The sequence below is a fragment of the Pleurodeles waltl genome, chromosome 10 (assembly GCF_031143425.1).
Source record: "Pleurodeles waltl isolate 20211129_DDA chromosome 10, aPleWal1.hap1.20221129, whole genome shotgun sequence".
Classification (NCBI taxonomy): Eukaryota; Metazoa; Chordata; class Amphibia; order Caudata; family Salamandridae; genus Pleurodeles; species Pleurodeles waltl.
This window is the reverse complement of record NC_090449.1, coordinates 17,057,451-17,078,775: the sequence shown is the minus strand read 5'-3', so window position 1 is coordinate 17,078,775 and position 21,325 is coordinate 17,057,451. Positions and strand designations below refer to the sequence as shown.

The 21,325-nt window shown below is 49.3% G+C and overlaps 1 protein-coding gene across 1 annotated transcript in view; it reads right to left on the bottom strand.

Moving 5' to 3' along the window:
• The window catches only part of AVPR2 (arginine vasopressin receptor 2), a 155,195-nt gene that overhangs the window by 103,376 nt on the left and 30,494 nt on the right, over positions 1 to 21,325 (bottom strand). The window lies entirely within an intron of this gene.

The window sequence follows — 21,325 nt, the reverse complement described above, 5'->3', positions numbered from 1 at the left end:
TGGCACGTTAACCTGTGGTGGTGTGGGCTGTACCACACATACAGAGCAGTGTCTGTGGCACGTGAACCTGTGGCGGTGTGGGCTGTACCACACATACAGAGCAGTGTCTGTGGCACGTGAACCTGTGGCGGTGTGGGCTGTACCACACATACAGAGCAGTGTCTGTGGCACGTGAACTTGTGGCGGTGTGGGCTGTACCACACATACAGAGCAGTGTCTGTGGCGCGTGAACATGTGGCGGTGTGGGCTGTACCATACATACAGAGCAGTGTCTGTGGCACGTGAACATGTGGTGATGTGGGCTGTACCACACATACAGAGCAGTGTATGTGGCACGTTAACCTGTGGTGGTGTGGGCTGTACCACACATACAGAGCTGTGTCTGCGGTACTTGTACATGTGGTGGTGTTGGCTGGTTCACACACACAGAGCAGTGTCTGAGGCACGTGAACCTGTGGCGGTGTGGGCTGTACCACACATACAGAGCAGTGTCTGTGGCACGTGAACCTGTGGTAGTGTTGGCTTATTCACACATACATAGCAGTGTCTGTGGCACGTGAACTTGTGGTGGCGTGGGCTGTACCACACATACAGAGCAGTGTCTGTGGCACGTGACCCTGTGGTGGTGTGGACTGTACCACACATAAAGAGCAGTGTCTGTGGCGCGTGTACTTGTGGTGGTCTGCGGCGCGTGTACTTGTGGTGATGTGGGCTGTACTACTCATACAGAACTGTGTCTGTGGCACGTGAACTTATGGCTGTGTGGGCTGTACCACACATACAGAGCAGTGTCTGTGGCACGTGAACCTGTGGCGGTATGGGCTGTACCACACATACAGAGCAGTGTCTGTGGCACGTGAACCTGTGGTGGTGTGGGCTGTACAACACATACAGAGCAGTGTCTGTGGCGCATGTGCTTGTGGTGGTGTGGGCTGTACAACACATACAGAACTGTGTCTGTGGCACGTGAACTTGTGGCTGTGTGGGCTGTACCACACATACAGAGCAGTGTCTGTGGCATGTGAACCTGTGGTGGTGTGGGCTGTACCACACATACAGAGCAGTGTCTGTGGTGCGTGATCTTGTGGCGGTGTGGGCTGTACCACACATACAGTACTGTGTCTGCGGTACTTGTACTTGTGGTGTGGGCTGGTTTATACATACAGAGCAGTGTCTGTGGCGCGTGAACTTGTGGCGGTGTGGGCTGTACCACACATACAGAGCAGTGCCTGTGGTGCGTGAACTTGTGGCGGTGTGGGCTGTACCACACATAGAGTACTGTGTATGCGGTACTTGTACTTGTGGTGGACTGGGCTGGTTCACACATACAGAGCAGTGTCTGTGGCACGTGAACTTGTGGCGGTGTGGGCTGTACCATACATACAGAGCAGTGTCTGTGGCACGTGAACCTGTGGTGGTGTGGGCTGTACCACACATACAGAGCAGTGTCTGTGGCATGTGAACCTGTGGTGGTGTGGGCTGTACCACACATACAGAGCAGTGTCTGTGGCACGTGAACTTGTGGCGGTGTGGGCTGTACCATACATACAGAGCAGTGTCTGTGGCATGTGAAGCTGTGGTGGCATGGGCTGTACCACACATACAGAGCAGTGCCTGTGGTGCGTGAACTTGTGGCGGTGTGGGCTGTACCACACAGAGTACTGTGTATGCGGTACTTGTACTTGTGGTGGACTGGGCTGGTTCACACATACAGAGCAGTGTCTGTGGCACGTGAACTTGTGGCGGTGTGGGCTGTACCATACATACAGAGCAGTGTCTGTGGCACGTGAACCTGTGGTGGTGTGAGCTGTACCACACATACAGAGCAGTGTCTGTGGCATGTGAACCTGTGGTGGTGTGGGCTGTACCACACATACAGAGCAGTGTCTGTGGCACGTGAAATTGTGGCGGTGTGGGCTGTACCATACATACAGAGCAGTGTCTGTGGCATGTGAAGCTGTGGTGGCATGGGCTGTACCACACATACGGAACTGTGTCCGCATCAATGCTTTAAATGGGCAGGTGCTCTCTGGTACTTAGTACCTGGCTCTTCATTAATTTAACTGAGAGTACCTGCACTTCTCCGCACTGCTGCAGTACCTTTAGTAAGAGAGTACCAGCACTTCTGAGAAGCAAACAGGTACTCTGAGAAGTGAGTACCTGCCCTTCAATATTTCCATTTGAAGCACTGGTCTGCAGTACTTGAAATTGCTGGTGACAGAATTGTTATTTGTGTCCATTAATTAGGCGGAATATTATGAAGTGAAGTTCCTCTGACTACATTAAGTGGTGCTCCCGCAAGCAGCGTGAAAGTGTGTCCTCTCATCTGCAAGGAGGGCGGGCCCGGTCACTCCCAGCAGCTTCCTTCCGCCCCGCTCCTTTACCTTCTCTCTCCTCCTCGGCCTTCCTCTTTTTTTTCTCCTCCCCTCCGTTTCTCATTAACCCTCTCCCTAGTGTTTAATTTATAATTAAAAACGTCCCAAAGACCTCCTCTTAAACGTGTGGTTTCTGCATTTAAAAGTGTGAACACGGAATACCGAGGCAGTGTAATCCTGAAGCCATCTCAGGCCTCTTTAATCCATTTACAGCCACTCCCTGCCCCTTCAGCTCACACCTGCAGCTTTCTGCTTTCTTTCTTTGTGAAACTTTTTTGTTTTTCTCTTCCTCACTCTTTCCCATCTGTGTCTCTTACTCGCAGTAAATGCTGGAAGCAGAAACATTTGTGCCGGCTCTCAGAAATAAGTGCCGGTGCTCAGCACCCGAAACCACCGGCTCAAATTAAGCACACCTGTCACTCACTCCCCCCCCTCTCCTCACTCGCCCGGCTCTAGGACCCTGGGTCTTGGGGGGCCTGGAGGAAGCATGGGTGGGCCAGGGGTGTACCACACAATGATCCCCCTTTCCCCAAGAATGTGATGAGGGGGCCCAGTGTCTCCTGCAGCTCACAGATGTTCACGGGTCTTGGGCCGATAGAGAGGGCCCCAGAAGGATTGGGGTGCTGATGAAAGGCTCTCCAGAAGAGACCTGCCTTGCGCCCCTGGGGTGCACCAAGGAGAGCTGGAGGAGTTCAGGGCAGGCAGGTCACGTGGCAGTGTTCAGGCTCTGACATCACTGGCCACGGTGGAGCACTGACGTGTGTCGGTGCTGGCCAATCAGAGAGCCCAAGTTAGTAAGGCACGCGAGCAGAGTGCAGTGACCCCACTGACTAAAAGCTTCCGAAGGTCAGTCGTGACCTCTTGCACTCTGAGGGACTGACAGCTGGGGCTGTGGATATAAATGGCTTTGAATTCATTGGTCGAAAATAAATACACGAGTGACGTCTCCTTGTCAACCATGGGTTACTTGCACCTAGAAATAGTTGGAGTAACAGGATGCAGGCATGCATGTTTACACAAAAACACACATGGGATCCACTGTAGAAACAGAATGCAAGCATGAATGTTTACAAAAGGAAACACACCCAGGGATCGCCGCAGTGATATGATGCGACATGCATGTTTACACCAAGACAAAACACTTAGGAACCACTGCAGTGACACAATCCAGACATGCATGTTTACACGAAGACACACACCCAGAAACCACTGCAGTAACAGAGCACGGACATGCATGTTTACAGAAGACACACACCCAGAAACCACTGCAGTAAGAGAATGTAGGCATGCATGTGTACACCAAGGCACGCACCCAGGAACTTTTGCAGTAACAGAATGAAAGCATGCATGTTTACACCAAGGCATGCACAAAGGAACCACTGCAGTAACAGAACACAGGGATGCATTGTTACACCAAGGCACACACAACTGTTGCAGTAACAGGATGCAAGCATGGATGCTTACACCAAGACACACACCACTTCAGTAACACAATATAAGCATGCATGTTTAGCTTTACACAAAGAACCACTATAGAAATAGAATGCAGGTATGCTTGTTTACGCCATGGCAGGCACATAGAAACCACTACCTTAACACAATACATGTACGTATGTTTACACTTAGACATGCACATAGTAGCCACTGCAGTAACAGAATGCAGGCATGCATGTTTACACCTTGGCACACACATAGTAACTACTGCATTAACACAATGCAGACAACCATGTTTCCACTTAGACACACACATAGGAACCACTGTAGAAACTGAATGCGGGTATGCTTGTTTATACCAGGACATGCACATAAGAACCACTGCAGTGACACATTGCAGGCATTCATGTTTACACTTATACATGCCTGCATTCTGCTACTGTTGTGGTTCCAACGTATGTGTCTTGGTGTAAACATGCATCCTGCATGGTGTGTCTACAATGCTTCCTTGGTATGTGCCTTAGTGGAAACATGATTGCCTACATTCTGTTACTGCAGTGGTGTCTATGTGCAAGCCTTAGTATAACATGCATGTCTGCACTCTGTTTCTGCAGTGGTTCCTAGTTGCCTGTCTAAGTGTAAACATGCATGCCTGCAATGTGTCACTGCAGTGGTTTCTATGTGCATGTCCTGGTGTAAACAAGCATACCCGCATTTTGTTCCTCCAATGGTTCCTATGTGTGTGTGCATAGGAACCACTACAGTAACACAATGCAGGAATGCATGTTTACACCAAGACACACACACACAGGATCCACTGCAGTACACAATGCAGGCATGCATGTTTACACCAAGGTACACACATAGGAACCACTGCAGTAACAGAATGCAGGCAGTCATATTTACAACAAGACCAGACATAAGAACCACTGTAGAAAGAATACGGGCATGCATGTTTACACCAAGACACACACATAGGAATCACTGTAGTAAGAATGCAGGCATGCTTGTTTACACCAAGACACACACATAGGAACCACTGCAGTACACAATGCAGGCATGCATGTTTACACCAAGGCACACACATAGGAACCACTGCAGTAATAGAATGCAGGCATTCATATTCACACCAAGACCACACATAAGAAACACTGTAGATAGAATACAGGCATGCATGTTTACACAAAGACACACACATAGGAACCACTGTAGAATAAATGCAGGCATGCATGTTTACACCAAGGCATGCACACAGGAACCACTGCAGTAACAGAATGCAGACATGCATATTTACACAAAGACTATGAAGGGATGCCCTATGAGTTTCTGGAATGCCCTGTGAGTTTGCTCATGCCTGTAAACTAAGGCCTGTTCACTAACTATTCCTAATGCAGTTCCGTCCCAGAAAACATCAGAAATGTACTCCCCGGCAGAGGAAGTAAACTCCTTGTATTTGTGCTCCTGTGAAAAGGGTCTTCCCAAAGCTTTGCAGGAGTGTAAATTATTGGGTGTGTCCCCTCATGGTAACAACACGTCCTTATCAATCACTGACACGTCACCCTACACCAAGAGAAGATGTGAGTCAGACCCCCTGGGGCCATCTCAAGGCACTGTACCAAACCAACATAGGTGGCCAATGGCTGACAGACTCTCCATGTGGGGTCAGGAGGGCAGGGTGCGCTCCACACAGACCCATGGGATCCGGCTAACCCTTGCCTATATAATCCATATGCACCAAACTGTTCACCATGCCACGCGTTGCACCTTGATATGGGAGACAGTGAAGTGCAGTGACAAGGCGTCACTTTAAAGCTAGAGTGCAGAGTCCCCAAACATGAAAAGCTCCCAGAGTCTGAAACCGCCTCAGAGCCTGTAGAAGATGAAGGGGCAGATGTACCAAAGGAAATTGCATTTTTAACAGACCGAACTTTAATTTCAGTCCGTTAAGAAATGCTAAGCCTAAAATCGGTTGCAAAATATAATTTCCACACAGTAGAAATAGTATTTTCTGGTTCCCCTAGAAATGTCCTACTTGCAATTCCCTAAGCCCATGTACAAAGCATTTCCTGAATGGTAAATGGGCATTTAGGAAACGCATTTACCATTGGATCCAATCCAATTCGAGTGGACAGCACATGCAATATAAAAAAAGCAGCCAAAAGTGCATTTTTTTAAAGTGCCATGTAGAGCGCATGTCCCCTAGGACATTTGTACGTGCTCCGTGCACCACTTTTTTGGGAATGAATCTTGGGGGGGGGGGGGGACCTATAGGCACCTTGGTTTTGCATTTCCAAATTTGTGATTTCTAGGGCCCCATAGGAACAAATGGTGTAGCACTCCCTAAAGAGTGGTTTCCCACTACTGATGCGCTATTAGGAAATCTCTATTTTGGTACATTCCACTTTTCATATAGCAATTTCTTAGGATTCCATATTTAGGAAATGCAAAAACGGAATTTCGTACGTCTGGCCCAAAATGAGCTATACAAATGCAAATGAGAGGAGTGCTGTTATCTGTGTCACGTTATCACTCAAACTCAAAAGCGCTGGTTACAAATTAAGGAAGAAATGATGGGGTTTTAGGGTTTGTCGACCAAGGGGTTCAGTGTTTACTCCCAGCCGCGCCCAGGCGTCCTCTGCCGTTCTAGTGCCGCAGGTATGTGCGATGTGGGGGACAGTTTATCACGCTTCTTACACCCGAAGAGTTCTCAAAGAAACTTTTTTTGTTTTTTGAGAATTTGTGCTTCCGGGGAATTGCCTCAACGTGTCTCTCTCGTGGGTGAACTGACATCAGACAAACTGAGGATGTTTTTAGCACCAAGGGAAGAATAAATATCTGAATGTAAAGCTCCGGAGACCAGGGCTCGCCGTCTCCGGGGAGGGCTCAGTGCACCCCAGGGGCCTCAGCTTAAAACATCTTTCACGACAAACACCGCAGCCCCTCAGACGTGTGGTCATTTGTTCCGCTCAGTGTGATTTATGGAGCCCAGAGGCGTCCACTCAACCGAGCAACACAATCATTCACTTCACGTCTCAAAGCCGTGACGGGGGCTGGTGCTGGGGGACCAGGGGGGCGTATTTATTTTTATTTATTTATTTAATGCGTTTTTATATAGCGCGGACTATACCCGAGGGTGTCAGAGCGCTTCACAATAGGCAAAGTAGAGATACAAGAGGAGAAGAATTACAAGTGAGCCTGTTACAAAAACAAACGTTACATTACATGAGGCAATAGTGAAAATTGTGCAAGTATCAAGAGCAAAAAAGTCCACGAGGTAGCAAACGATACGTTACGAAAGGAAAAAGTGACGTGTGCAGGTTACAAGAGCACATAAAGTACGAGTAAAGGTAAAAAAAAATTGCAATAGATGGTGGACACTCAAAACACTCAAACAATAGTTCCATTACATGAGGCAGTGGTGGCCGTTGTGCATGTATCAAAAGTAAACAAGATATAAGCGGTAGCAAATGATACGTTGTAAAAGGAAAGGTGCCGTGTGCAAGATACAAAAGAGTACAAAATACAGGTAGAGGTATAAAACTGCACTAAATTGCAGACACTCAAAACACAAAAACACCCTGGGAAGGCACTTCTATAGGCGTGGAGAACAGAATTTCCTATAATGGAAGGACTTCCTTCAGGAAACAGAGGTCTTCAATTAACTTTGGAAGTGTCTTTGAAGGAGGAGAGCTTTGAGGTCAGTTTTGAAGGCCTGGGAAGAGGTGGTGGTCCGAAGCTGAGGCGGAAGTGAGTTCCAGATTCTCACTGCGTTGCCTGAAAAGGATTGGGCCATCGATCTTTCCTTCTTGAAAATGGGAGGTTCAAGCAGTAACTTTTCTGCATTACGTGATGGTTTGGAGCCCCCAGAGAGTTTCAGTTTATTCACCAGGTAGCGAGGGGAGGAGGAGTGCAAGGCTTTGTGGGTGATACATGCAGTTTTGTAGATAGATCTTGCCTCTATGGGAAGCCAACGGAGGGTGGATAAAATGGGTGTGATGTGGTCGCTTCTTTTGGCCCCATATATGAAACGAGCTGCTGAATGGAGAATAGACTTCAGGGGGGAAAGGTGGGATTTGGGAAGGCCAGTAAGAAGAGAGTTGCAGTAGTCCAATCTGGAGAGAACCAGCGATTGGACCAGGGTTTTAAGGTCATGCTCCGGGAAGAAGCGACGAATCCCCCAAAGAAGGCGCAGTTGGTGTCGAGCAGACTTTGCAATGGAGTCGATGTGGGAGAGTAGATTGAGTTTTTTGTCGAGAGTGACACCAAGGGATTTTGCGCTCTCGACAATGATGGGCTTATTGTTCATTAGATTGATCTGATCCATCCATGTTTGCACTGGGGGATGAGAAAGTGAGGAGGAGAGGAGGAGGAATTCTGTTTTGGAGGGATTCAGGATCAGTTGATGAGTTACCATCCAGTTTTGAATGGAGTCGAGAGTAGAGCTAAGGAAGGAGAGATCGTGAGTGGAGGCCACCTTGAGGTAGATCTGAGTGTCATCCGCATATAGATGATAGTGGATCCCGGATTTACTCAGGAGATTTCCCAACGGTTCTAAATAGAGATTGAACAGTGTGGGTGCAAGTATGGAGCCTTGAGGAACACCCTGACTGACCGCTAAAGGAGCTGAAAGACTGTTTGCTATTTTGATCATTTGGGATCTATCAGAGAGGAAGGAGGCAAACCATTTGAGCACAGAGCCCTCCATGCCCATTCTCTGTTGAAGAGTGTTAAGGAGAGTGTTGTGATTGACAGTGTCAAAGGCTGCAGAAAGGTCGAGAAGAATTAGAAGACACGACTCCCCTGAATCGAGTATCCGCAGCGCGTCATCAATCACTAGCAGCAGGGCTGTTTCAGTGCTGCAGTTTTGAATGAAGACGGACTGGAAATTGTCAAGAAGATCATTTGATATGGCGAGAGAGTTGTTTCGCTACACATTTTTCTGTGATTTTTGCAAGAAAGGGTAGGTTAGTGATGGGACGGTAATTGTTGAGGTCGTTCGCATCAGCAGTGGGTTTTTTAAGCAGAGGGGTGACCTGCCCAGATTTGAAGGAAACAGGAAGGGAGCCTTGACTGAGGGAGAGGTTGACCAGAGTGGTCCAATAGGAAAGAGAATTAGTATAGAAGTCAATGGCAATGGCACTAGGGATGGGGTCAAGAGAATGGTTAGAGGGCTTTGTATCGAGGATGCATTTAAGGAGAGCATCGTCAGAGATGGGGTCAAAGTTTTGCCAAATGGTTAAGGATTTGCGCTCCTCTGTAGGGGTAGGATGAATGACCTGATCTACAAGTGATTTTACTTTTTCGTCAAAGAATACAGCGAATTCCGCTGCTTTCTTTGTGGAATCTTCCAATTTGGAGGTTGGGTGAGAGCTGTTTGGGTTCTTGATGAGGTCGAATAGTTTTTTGGGTCTATTTTTGGCTGAGTCAAGGAAGGATTTGTAGTGCGACGCTTTTCCAAGGAAGATGAGCTTGTGGTACTTGGATCTTGCTAAACGAAGAGTGGCCAAATTTTCAGTGGAGGGCGCTTGTCTCCATTGTTTCTCAAGGGCTCTTAGGAACTTCCTTTCTTGATAGAGGGATTTGTTGAACCAAGGTGCTGAGGGAGTGGGCCTTTTCTTTTTGCTTTGGAGCGGAGCGACATTATTGATTTCGACTGCAAGGACTGTGAGGCATTGGGAGGTGAGTTCGTTAACATCTAGGTCCGGGTCTAGCCTTGGAAGTGATAGCAAAGCAGAGTCACAGAGGGTGCTGAGGTCAATATGTTTAGTGTCACGGAACCAGGAAGTAGCCCTCTTGGGCTGGCCAAGAGTTATAGAGTGTGATAGGTGAATAGAGAATGGGATGAGGAGGTGGTCTGACCAGTCTACATAGATAGGGGTAGCGATAGTCAGCAAGCCTGCTTTAGAAATAACAAGGTCCAGGATTGAGCCTTTAGAGTGTGTTGTTTCTGTGCAGTGTTGGCTAAGATCGTTTGCAGAGAGGAAGGTGGCCAGCAGATTCGCATAGGTGTCTTGAGGCGAGCCCCAATGGACATTGAAGTCACCCACGAAGATCTGATTGTCACTTTGCGTGTATTGGTCGCTGATGCAGTCCGTGAGTTCCTCCATAAACGAAGGGCTGCTACCAGGTGGGTGGTAAATAACATGGAATCTGAGAGGTGCGCGGTGGTGCAATTGAAGATCAAGAGATAGGCATTCAAAAGTGTGGAAGGAGCTGTTAGGAAGAGCCTTAAGTTGAAGGGAGTTTCTAAAGATGACTGCAACACCTCCCCCAACTTGGTCAATTCTGTCATTTCTAAGTATAGAATAGCCTGTGGGTACCAGGAGATCAAACATAGAGTGAGAGGTATCGTTGAACCAGGTCTCTGTGAGGAAGAGCATGTCAATATTGTGCAAGTTGATGGTATCGGAGATTTCAAGTTTGTGTTTTATTGCAGATCTGCAGTTGTGGAGCAAACAGCGCAGCTCTGACACAACTGTTTTGGTGATGGGGGCACTTGGGCTATGAGGGGTGATAGGGATATTGTACTTATATGAGGGCGCTCGGGATTTAGGTGGGCGAGTGGTTCTGACAGAGGAGATGGTCGGAATAGAGTAGATAACAGGGTTACTGGGAAGTGAAAGTGAAGGAAGGGTGGCATTCGAGTGCTTGTGTGGATTTGCAGACGACAGGCTATGCTTAGCTATAATGGGATGTGGGGGTGAGGTGCATCTCGTGGAAGGGTGAGTGGTTGTCAAAGGAATTGAGGTGTGTGGGAAAGTCGAGATCTTGGAGCTTAAAACTAAAATGGTTGCTTCAAGTTGGGAGATGGCGGTGATTAGAGAGCCTAGCTTATTTTCCAGAGAGAGTGAGGGAGAGCACGGCATGTTGGGTGGCTTGAAGGAAACAGGAGGGGGTGCACTAGGCAGTGTACGGCAGGGAGAGGTGGGGGAACGGGAGGGGAGTAGGGGTATAGGGTTCAGAGGTGGGGAAAGGTTTTGGATGAGAGCAGGAGTTGGTGCATCAGGGGTGAGAGGAGAGTTGTCGTTGTTGGCATTGCAAGAAGGATACACTGCTGGACACAACACACAGAGTGCTGGTCACACCACACAGACTGCTGGACACACACAGGCACACTGCTGGACACACACAGGCACACTGCCGGACACACACAGGCACACTGCCGGACACACACAGGCACACTGCTGGACACACCATACAGACTGCTGGACACACAGAGGCACACTGCCGGACACACACAGGCACACTGCTGGACACACCATACAGACTGCTGGACACACACAGGCACACTGCTGGACACACGCAGGCACACTGCAGGACACACCATACAGACTGCTGGACACACACAGGCACACTGCCGGACACACACAGGCACACTGCCGGACACGCACAGGCACACTGCTGGACACGCACAGGCACACTGCTGGACACACCATACAGACTCCTTAACCCACACAGGCACACTGCTGGACACACACAGGCACACTGCTAGACACACCATACAGACTGTTGGACATACACAGGCACACTGCTGGACACACCATACAGACTGCTGGACATACACAGGCACACTGCTAGACACACCATACAGACTGTTGGACATACACAGGCACACTGCTGGACACACCATATAGACTGCTGGACACGCACAGGCGCACTGCAGGACACACACAGGCACACTGCAGGACACACCATACATACTGCTGACACACACAGGCACACTGCAGGACACACACAGGCACACTGCTAGACACACACAGGCACACTGCTAGACACACACAGGCACACTGCTAGACACACACAGGCACACTGCAGGACACACACAGGCACACTGCAGGACACACCATACAGACTGCTGGACGCACACAGGCACACTGCTAGACACACCATACATACTGCTGACACACACAGGCACACTGCAGGACACACCATACAGACTGCTGGACACGCACAGGCACACTGCTGGACACACACAGGCGCACTGCAGGACACACACAAGCACACTGCTGGACACGCACAGGCGCACTGCTGGACACGCACAGGCACACTGCTGGACACGCACAGGCACACTGCAGGACACGCACAGGCACACTGCAGGACACACCATACATACTGCTGACACACACAGGCACACTGCAGGACTCACCATACAGACTGCTGGACGCACACAGGCACACTGCTAGACACACACAGGCACACTGCTAGACACACACAGGCACACTGCAGGACACACACAGGCACACTGCAGGACACACACAGGCACACTGCTGGACACACACAGGCACACTGCTGGACACACACAGGCACACTGCCGGACACACCATACAAACTGCTGACACATCATATAGAATGCTGACACACCATACACACTGCTGGACACACCATACAGACTGATGGACATACACAGGCACACTGCTGGACACACCCAGACACACTGCAGGACACACAGGCACACTGCAGGACACACCATACAGACTGCAGGACACACCATACAGACTGCAGGACACACCATACAGACTGCAGGACACACCATACACACTGCTGGACACACCCAGACACACTGCAGGACACACCATACAGACTGCAGGACACACCATACAGACTGCAGGACACACCATATAGACTGCAGGACACACCATACACACTGCTGGACACACCCAGACACACTGCAGGACACACCATACAGACTGCTGGACATACACAGGCACACTGCTGGACATACACAGGCACACTGCTGGACACACCCAGACACACTGCTGGACACACCCAGACACACTGCTGGACACACCATACAGACTGCTGGACACGCACAGGCGCACTGCAGGACACACACAGGCACACTGCTGGACACGCACAGGCACACTGCTGGACACGCACAGGCACACTGCAGGACACACACAGGCACACTGCAGGACACACACAGGCACACTGCAGGACACACCATACATACTGCTGACACACCATACATACTGCTGACACACCATACATACTGCTGACACACCATACATACTGCTGACACACACAGGCACACTGCAGGACTCACCATACAGACTGCTGGACGCACACAGGCACACTGCTAGACGCACACAGGCACACTGCAGGACACACACAGGCACACTGCAGGACACACACAGGCACACTGCAGGACACACACAGGCACACTGCAGGACACACACAGGCACACTGCTGGACACATGCAGGACACACACAGGCACACTGCTGGACACACACAGGCAGACTGCAGGACACACACAGGCACACTGCTGGACACACACAGGCACACTGCCGGACACACCATACAAACTGCTGACACATCATATAGAATGCTGACACACCATACACACTGCTGGACACACCATACAGACTGATGGACATACACAGGCACACTGCTGGACACACCCAGACACACTGCAGGACACACCATACAGACTGCTGGACACACCATACAGACTGCAGGACACACCATACAGACTGCAGGACACACCATACACACTGCTGGACACACCATACACACTGCTGGACACACCATACACACTGCTGGACACACCATACACACTGCTGGACACACCATACACACTGCTGGACACACCATACAGACTGCAGGACACACCATACAGACTGCTGGACACACCATACAGACTGCTGGACACACCATACAGACTGCTGGACACACCATACAGACTGCTGGACACACCCAGACACACTGCTGGACACACCCAGACACACTGCTGGACACACCCAGACACACTGCTGGACACACCATACAGACTGCTGGACATACACAGGCACACTGCAGGACACACACAGGCACACTGCCGGACACACCATACAAACTGCTGACACATCATATAGAATGCTGACACATCATATAGAATGCTGGACACACCATACAGACTGATGGACATACACAGGCACACTGCTGGACACACCCAGACACACTGCAGGACACACAGGCACACTGCAGGACACACCATACAGACTGCAGGACACACCATATAGACTGCAGGACACACCATACACACTGCTGGACACACACAGGCACACTGCAGGACACACACAGGCACACTGCAGGACACACCATACATACTGCTGACACACCATACATACTGCTGACACACCATACATACTGCTGACACACACAGGCACACTGCAGGACTCACCATACAGACTGCTGGACGCACACAGGCACACTGCTAGACACACACAGGCACACTGCTAGACACACACAGGCACACTGCTAGACACACACAGGCACACTGCTAGACACACACAGGCACACTGCAGGACACACACAGGCACACTGCAGGACACACACAGGCACACTGCAGGACACACACAGGCACACTGCAGGACACACACAGGCACACTGCAGGACACACACAGGCACACTGCTGGACACACACAGGCACACTGCAGGACACACACAGGCACACTGCTGGACACACACAGGCACACTGCTGGACACACACAGGCACACTGCCGGACACACCATACAAACTGCTGACACATCATATAGAATGCTGACACACCATACACACTGCTGGACACACCATACAGACTGATGGACATACACAGGCACACTGCTGGACACACCCAGACACACTGCTGGACACACCCAGACACACTGCTGGACACACCCAGACACACTGCTGGACACACCCAGACACACTGCAGGACACACCATACAGACTGCAGGACACACCATACAGACTGCAGGACACACCATACACACTGCTGGACACACCATACACACTGCTGGACACACCATACACACTGCTGGACACACCATACACACTGCTGGACACACCATACACACTGCTGGACACACCCATACAGACTGCTGGACACACCATACAGACTGCTGGACACACCATACAGACTGCTGGACACACCCAGACACACTGCTGGACACACCCAGACACACTGCTGGACACACCCAGACACACTGCTGGACACACCCAGACACACTGCTGGACACACCCTACAGACTGCTGGACATACACAGGCACACTGCTGGACATACACAGGCACACTGCAGGACACACACAGGCACACTGCCGGACACACCATACAAACTGCTGACACATCATATAGAATGCTGACACATCATATAGAATGCTGGACACACCATACAGACTGATGGACATACACAGGCACACTGCTGGACACACCCAGACACACTGCAGGACACACAGGCACACTGCAGGACACACCATACAGACTGCAGGACACACCATATAGACTGCAGGACACACCATACACACTGCTGGACACACCCAGACACACTGCAGGACACACCATACAGACTGCTGGACATACACAGGCACACTGCTGGACATACACAGGCACACTGCTGGACACACCCAGACACACTGCTGGACACACCCAGACACACTGCTGGACACACCCAGACACACTGCTGGACACACACAGGCGCACTGCAGGACACACCATACAGACTGCTGGACACACACAGGCGCACTGCCGGACACACCATACAGACTGCTGACACATCATATAGAATGCTGACACACCATACACATTGCTGGACACACCCAGACACACTCCAGGACACACCATACACACTGCTGGACACACAGAAGAACCGACACACACAGGCGCAGACACACAGAACAGACACACACACCTGAACACACACAGGCACTGCTTCACACACACAGGCATAAACGCACAGAGGAAGCAGGTGCCTGGGCCCTGCCCTCCCCACTGCTGGTCTAGGCGCTTGTGAACCTGGCTCCCGCACCCCTTTTGTCCCTTTTTGACCTGTTTTCCTCTCACTGTGTGCTTTTTTTGCAGCTCACTCTCAGCGCTTCTGCGCATTTTGCCTCTCTCTCTTTGCTCTTCTGCTCTATGTTGCATTTTTTACTCTGTTGTTTTTCTGCTTGTTTTGCATTATCTGCCATTTCCATCTCTTTGCTGCCCCTCCCCTGCTCCTTACCTGGCCTTCCTGTGCCTCCCGCTCCTTCCTGTGCAACCGCTAAGCCCCGCCCACCCTCATATGCTCTCCTCCCTCTTCCCAAGGCCTACTTAATGGCGGCAACAGCCATTAAGCCAAAGCCAAGCCCAACTGCAGCCATTCACGCCTGGAGCGCACCCAGCACCACCAACCATGGTCCGTCCACCCTCAACCGATACTCTACAGTTTGCTTCCAGGTACTCAACCCAGGAACTCCTTCGAAGAGTCAGCCGCACCGCAACCACCAAGAACGAAACCACGTACACTTCAAACTCAAATCTTGACAATCTTCACCCTGAATGGAACCCTTGTCGACTGCCCACCTGGACCAAGACCTAGTTTTACCAGCAACGTCGTAGATTTTATTGCTTCTCTCACAGTCAATGCAAAAGTCTACATCCCAGTAGAAGAGCTCAATTTCCACCTGGAAAACCAGATCCATGGCACTCCTCGAAAGCGTTGGAAACGCTGAACTAACAACATAGCAGTGAGCCAACACTCCTCTGGACACACCCTATACCCCGTCTTCATCATGTAGGACAACATCAAAATCACAGCAACCATGCCTCTCACTTGGACTGACCACGCCATCCACCACTTCCAAATCACCCTCCATCATCCTACAAATCCCGCCACCACCAGCCCGGCCACATAGAGCAGCATCACAGAATCAAACTGGTCCCACACCCTGCCCGTGAACCAGTCCACCCCCACTGGTAACTAAAACTCCGATGTCAAACAACTCGACAAGTGGATCACAGAGCACGCCGACTCCCTGGCACCCTGCAAACACAACAACCAAAAGATAACCTGGAAGCAAGTGAGTTGCTACATTGAAGAACTCCGAGCAACAAAAAACACTGCAAACAACTGGAGAGAAGGTGGGGAACAAACATCAAAGAAACAGACAACGGCATCTTCAAAGCGGTGCTGAGACAGCACCACCAGCGGAGATACCATGAAGAAGGCCCTAGCAGAGTGCATAGAAAACAACACCAAACCTGCAAAGAGATCTTTGCGATTGTCAAAGAAGTTGCTTTACCAACTTCCTCCACAAGTAACATCACCAACAAGGTTTATGTAACAGCCTATCAGAATTAGTCAGTAACAAAATCAAAACCATTTACAACAATTTTGACCCACAACCAAACCCCGCCAGCAACACTGCCAGCCTACCCACTGAACACCTTGAACACAGCCCACTTCATGGGAACCATCCAGTACGGGGTCCCGACAGACTCCTGCCCCCACCACATCTTCAAAATGTTTACCTCCCCGATCAGCAAAGTACTCATCCACATCCTGAAGTCCTCCATCATCACTGCAATGTCCCCGGAGACCTGGCAACACGGAGCTGTAAACGTACTACTAAGGAAACCATAAACAGACCCTGCCCAGTTAGTAAACTACTGCCCAATCTCTGTTCTTCTCTATCCAGCCAGGGTAATACAGAATAATCATCAACAAGTAACTCGCCCACCAAATCGACACCCACCAACTCCTAGACGCCACCCAATCAGGCTTCAGACGCAAACACAGCAATGAAACTGCCTTCATCACAACAATCTACGACATCAGGATGGTCCTTGACCGAGGAAAGCAGCAGCCCTTATCCTCCTCGACCTCTCCACAGCATGCGACTCGGTCTTCCACTCCACCCTCGTGAAAAGACTACATGAAATGGGCATCTAAGGACCTTACCTCATCTAGATCGGCTCCTTCCTTACAGGAAGAACGCAAAGAGGCAGTAGGCCACCCTACACGTCAGATGTGAGGAACCTCGCCTTTGGAGTCCCATAAGGAACATCTCTCAGCCAAAAGTTGTTTAACATCTATATGTTACACCCCACTGGCAGCCCTCATCAGATCACACAGAATCAACACACTTCCCTACCCCTGTGACATTCAACTGATACTTCAACTGGTACTCTCCAGACAAACAAGGACCCCACAGCAAAAAACAACTTCCTCACCTGGAAGACTGCAGGAGACACCGGGATGAGATCCAATTGCCTGGAGCTCAACACAGACCGAAGTGGTGATCTTCGTAAGAAGGATCTCTGCATGGGATTCCACCTGGTGGCTAGCAGACCTCAGCCCCACACCAGTCCCCCCTCGCCTGTGCCAGAAACCTAGGAATCACTCCCAACATGACACGGCAGCGCAGGTAAACACAGTGACATTCAGCCGCTTCCACAAACTGAAGATGCAATGAAAAATATTCACATGGCTACAAGAGAACACCAGAAAAACAGTGACGCAGGCCCTGGTAGCCCACAGACCTGGCTGTGGCAACACACTCTATGCTGGAATCTCCAAACAGCTCCTGAACAGGATCCAAGCTGTGGAAAACACGGTAGCAAGATGCATACTAAACCTACTTCGCCCCACCCACATCTCTCGCACCTCAAGGAACTTCACTGGCTCCCCAGACCCAAGCACACTCGAGTCAAACTACTCTCATGCACACACAAAGCATCACACAGCATAGCACCGGCCTACCTCAATAGCCTCCTACACTTCCACCAGCCCTCTAGGCACCTCAGAATAGCTGGGCACATGTATTCCAATACATAAAAACAAACTAGAAGTAGCCCCTTCTCTCACACCCGATGCACCCAGAGCCGGGAAGGACTTCCCACAGCACATCAGAGCCTCCTCAACACCTCTTGATTTCCACAAGAAGCTGAAGACCAGGCTCTTCCAGTAATCCACAGCCTGCCTGCCTGCAAAGCGCCTTGATACCCTCACAGGTGATTATTGCACTATACAAATAGGCATAACATAGCATAACAGACTGCTAGACACACAGGCAGAGGCATACATGCACACTGCTAGATGCAAAGAAGCACAGACACACACTGCTAGACACACACATGCACACTACTAGACAAACGCAGGCACAATCACTCACCCACTGCTACCGCAAACACAAACAGAAGTGTACAAGCAGACACAAACTCTGTTCAAGTGCACAGGCACCTACACACTTGTACACATTCACAGGCACAGACATGACACCACACTGCTAGACACATATGCCAAATCACAGGTAAATATTGATTGACACATGTAGGAACGCATTAACAAAGGCACAGAGACGCATGCACACTACTGCACACACAGATGCCCAGATACTACACACTGCTAGCCACACACAGATACTGATGGGTATTGGCAGACACACACATGCACACAAAATGGGTACAAACACAAAAACACACTGACAGACACACATAGAGGCACCTACACACAAGCACAAACAATCATGCACACTGTTAGACACAGAGGCATAGAAACTCATAGAGGCACAGACACTTACAGGCTGCTAGAGGCACACATGAACAGACACATTCACACGGCTAAACACATATGCGAAGAGACACACGCATCCTGACACACATACTCCTACGCACAAGCACACACATAAAAGCATGCCCAAACACACACAAGACGCACACATACACAGTCATACTGATAAACACACAGTCACTCATAACGAAACACACACGCATACATACATAGAGGCACACATATATGCACATATATGCGCACCTACACTCAGACATATGGTTTCTATGTGCCTTCCTTTCTCTCCAATATTGCCACAAAAATACTACAGGGGGTCAGCTGTGTGTCTTGAGGCCTCTGCCTCAAGCACTGTTAGGCCTAGTTTTAATGTTATTGTTTTTCAGATGCTTGCTGGCGTACATTGAAATCCTATTTAAAAAAAGCAGCTGCCTTGGAAGGGCAGGTCAGGCTGGGGGCGGGAAGAGTCAGTCATAACTCTCTAATATTAACATGTTTTACATACAGTACTTGCTACAGCACTTTGTCTTTGCTCCATAATATAAAAACAAATATTACTATTAGCAATGTCTTTTTGCTTATTTTACCTACTCTGGAATGATGAGCAGGAATGGCCTACAGGGAAACGTGCAGTCAAAAGGGATGGTCTGAAACGTCTGTGTGAGCCGGTTTTTGGTTGTTTTATATTCTGGTGGGGCGATTTTTGGTTGTTTTATAGTCTGGGGGACGTTTTTGGTCTGTTTCATAGTCTGGTGGGGTCTTTTTTTGACTGTTTTATAGTCTGGTGGGGCTGTTTTTGTTTGTTTTATGGTCTGGTGAAGCGTTTTTTGTTTTGTTTTATAGTCTGTTAGGCGTTTTTTGGCTGTTTTATAGTCTGCTGGGGCGTTTTTTTAATCTGTTTTATGTCTGATGGGGCATTTTTTGGCTGTTCTATGGTCTGGTGGGGTATTTTTTGGTCTGTTTTATGGTCTGATCGGGCGTCTTTTTGTTTGTTTTATGGTCTGGTGGGTCGTTTTTTTTGTTGTTTTATGGTCTGGTGGGGTGGTTTTATGTCTGTTTTATGGCCTGGTGGCCGGTTTCTTTGGTGTTTTATGGTCTGATGGGCCGGTTTTTGGTCTGTTTTCTGGCCTGTTGGCCATTTTTTTGGTTGTTTATGATTTGGTGGATCGGGTTTTTGTCTGTTTTATGGCCTGGTGCCCGTATTTTTGGTTGTTTTATGGTCTGATGGGCCGGTTTTCGGTCTGTTTTCTGGCCTGTTGGCCATTTTTTGGGTTGTTTATGATTTGGTGGATCGGGTTTTTGTCTGTTTTATGGCCTGGTGCCCGTATTTTTGGTTGTTTTATGGTCTGGAAGGACGTTTTTTTTGTTGTTTTATGGTCTGGTGGGGTGGTTTTATGTCTGTTTTATGGCCTGGTGGCCGGTTTCTTTGGTGTTTTATGGTCTGATGGGCCGGTTTTTGGTCTGTTTTCTGGCCTGTTGGCCATTTTTTTTGGTTGTTTATGATTTGGTGGATCGGGTTTTTGTCTGTTTTATGGCCTGGTGCCCGTATTTTTGGTTGTTTTATGGTCTGATGGGCCGGTTTTCGGTCTGTTTTCTGGCCTGTTGGCCATTTTTTGGGTTGTTTATGATTTGGTGGATCGGGTTTTTGTCTGTTTTATGGCCTGGTGCCCGTATTTTTGGTTGTTTTATGGTCTGGAAGGACGTTTTTTTTGTTGTTTTATGGTCTGGTGGGGTGGTTTTATGTCTGTTTTATGGCCTGGTGGCCGGTTTCTTTGGTGTTTTATGGTCTGATGGGCTGGTTTTTGGTCTGTTTTCTGGCCTGTTGGCCATTTTTTTTGGTTGTTTATGATTTGGTGGATCGGGTTTTTGTCTGTTTTATGGCCTGGTGCCCGTATTTTTGGTTGTTTTATGGTCTGATGGGCCGGTTTTCGGTCTGTTTTCTGGCCTGTTGGCCATTTTTTGGGTTGTTTATGATTTGGTGGATCGGGTTTTTGTCTGTTTTATGGCCTGGTGCCCGTATTTTTGGTTGTTTTATGGTCTGGAAGGACGTTTTTTAGCCTGTTTTATGGTCTGGTGGGGTATTTTTGTCAGTTTTATGATCTGGTGGGGTGGTTTTTTGTCAGTTTTATGGCCTGGTAGCTGTTTTTTTAGATTTTTTTTAATGGTTTAGTGGGGCGTTTTTTGTCTGTTTTATGGCTTAGTGCTCGTTTTTGTGGTTGTTTTATGGTCT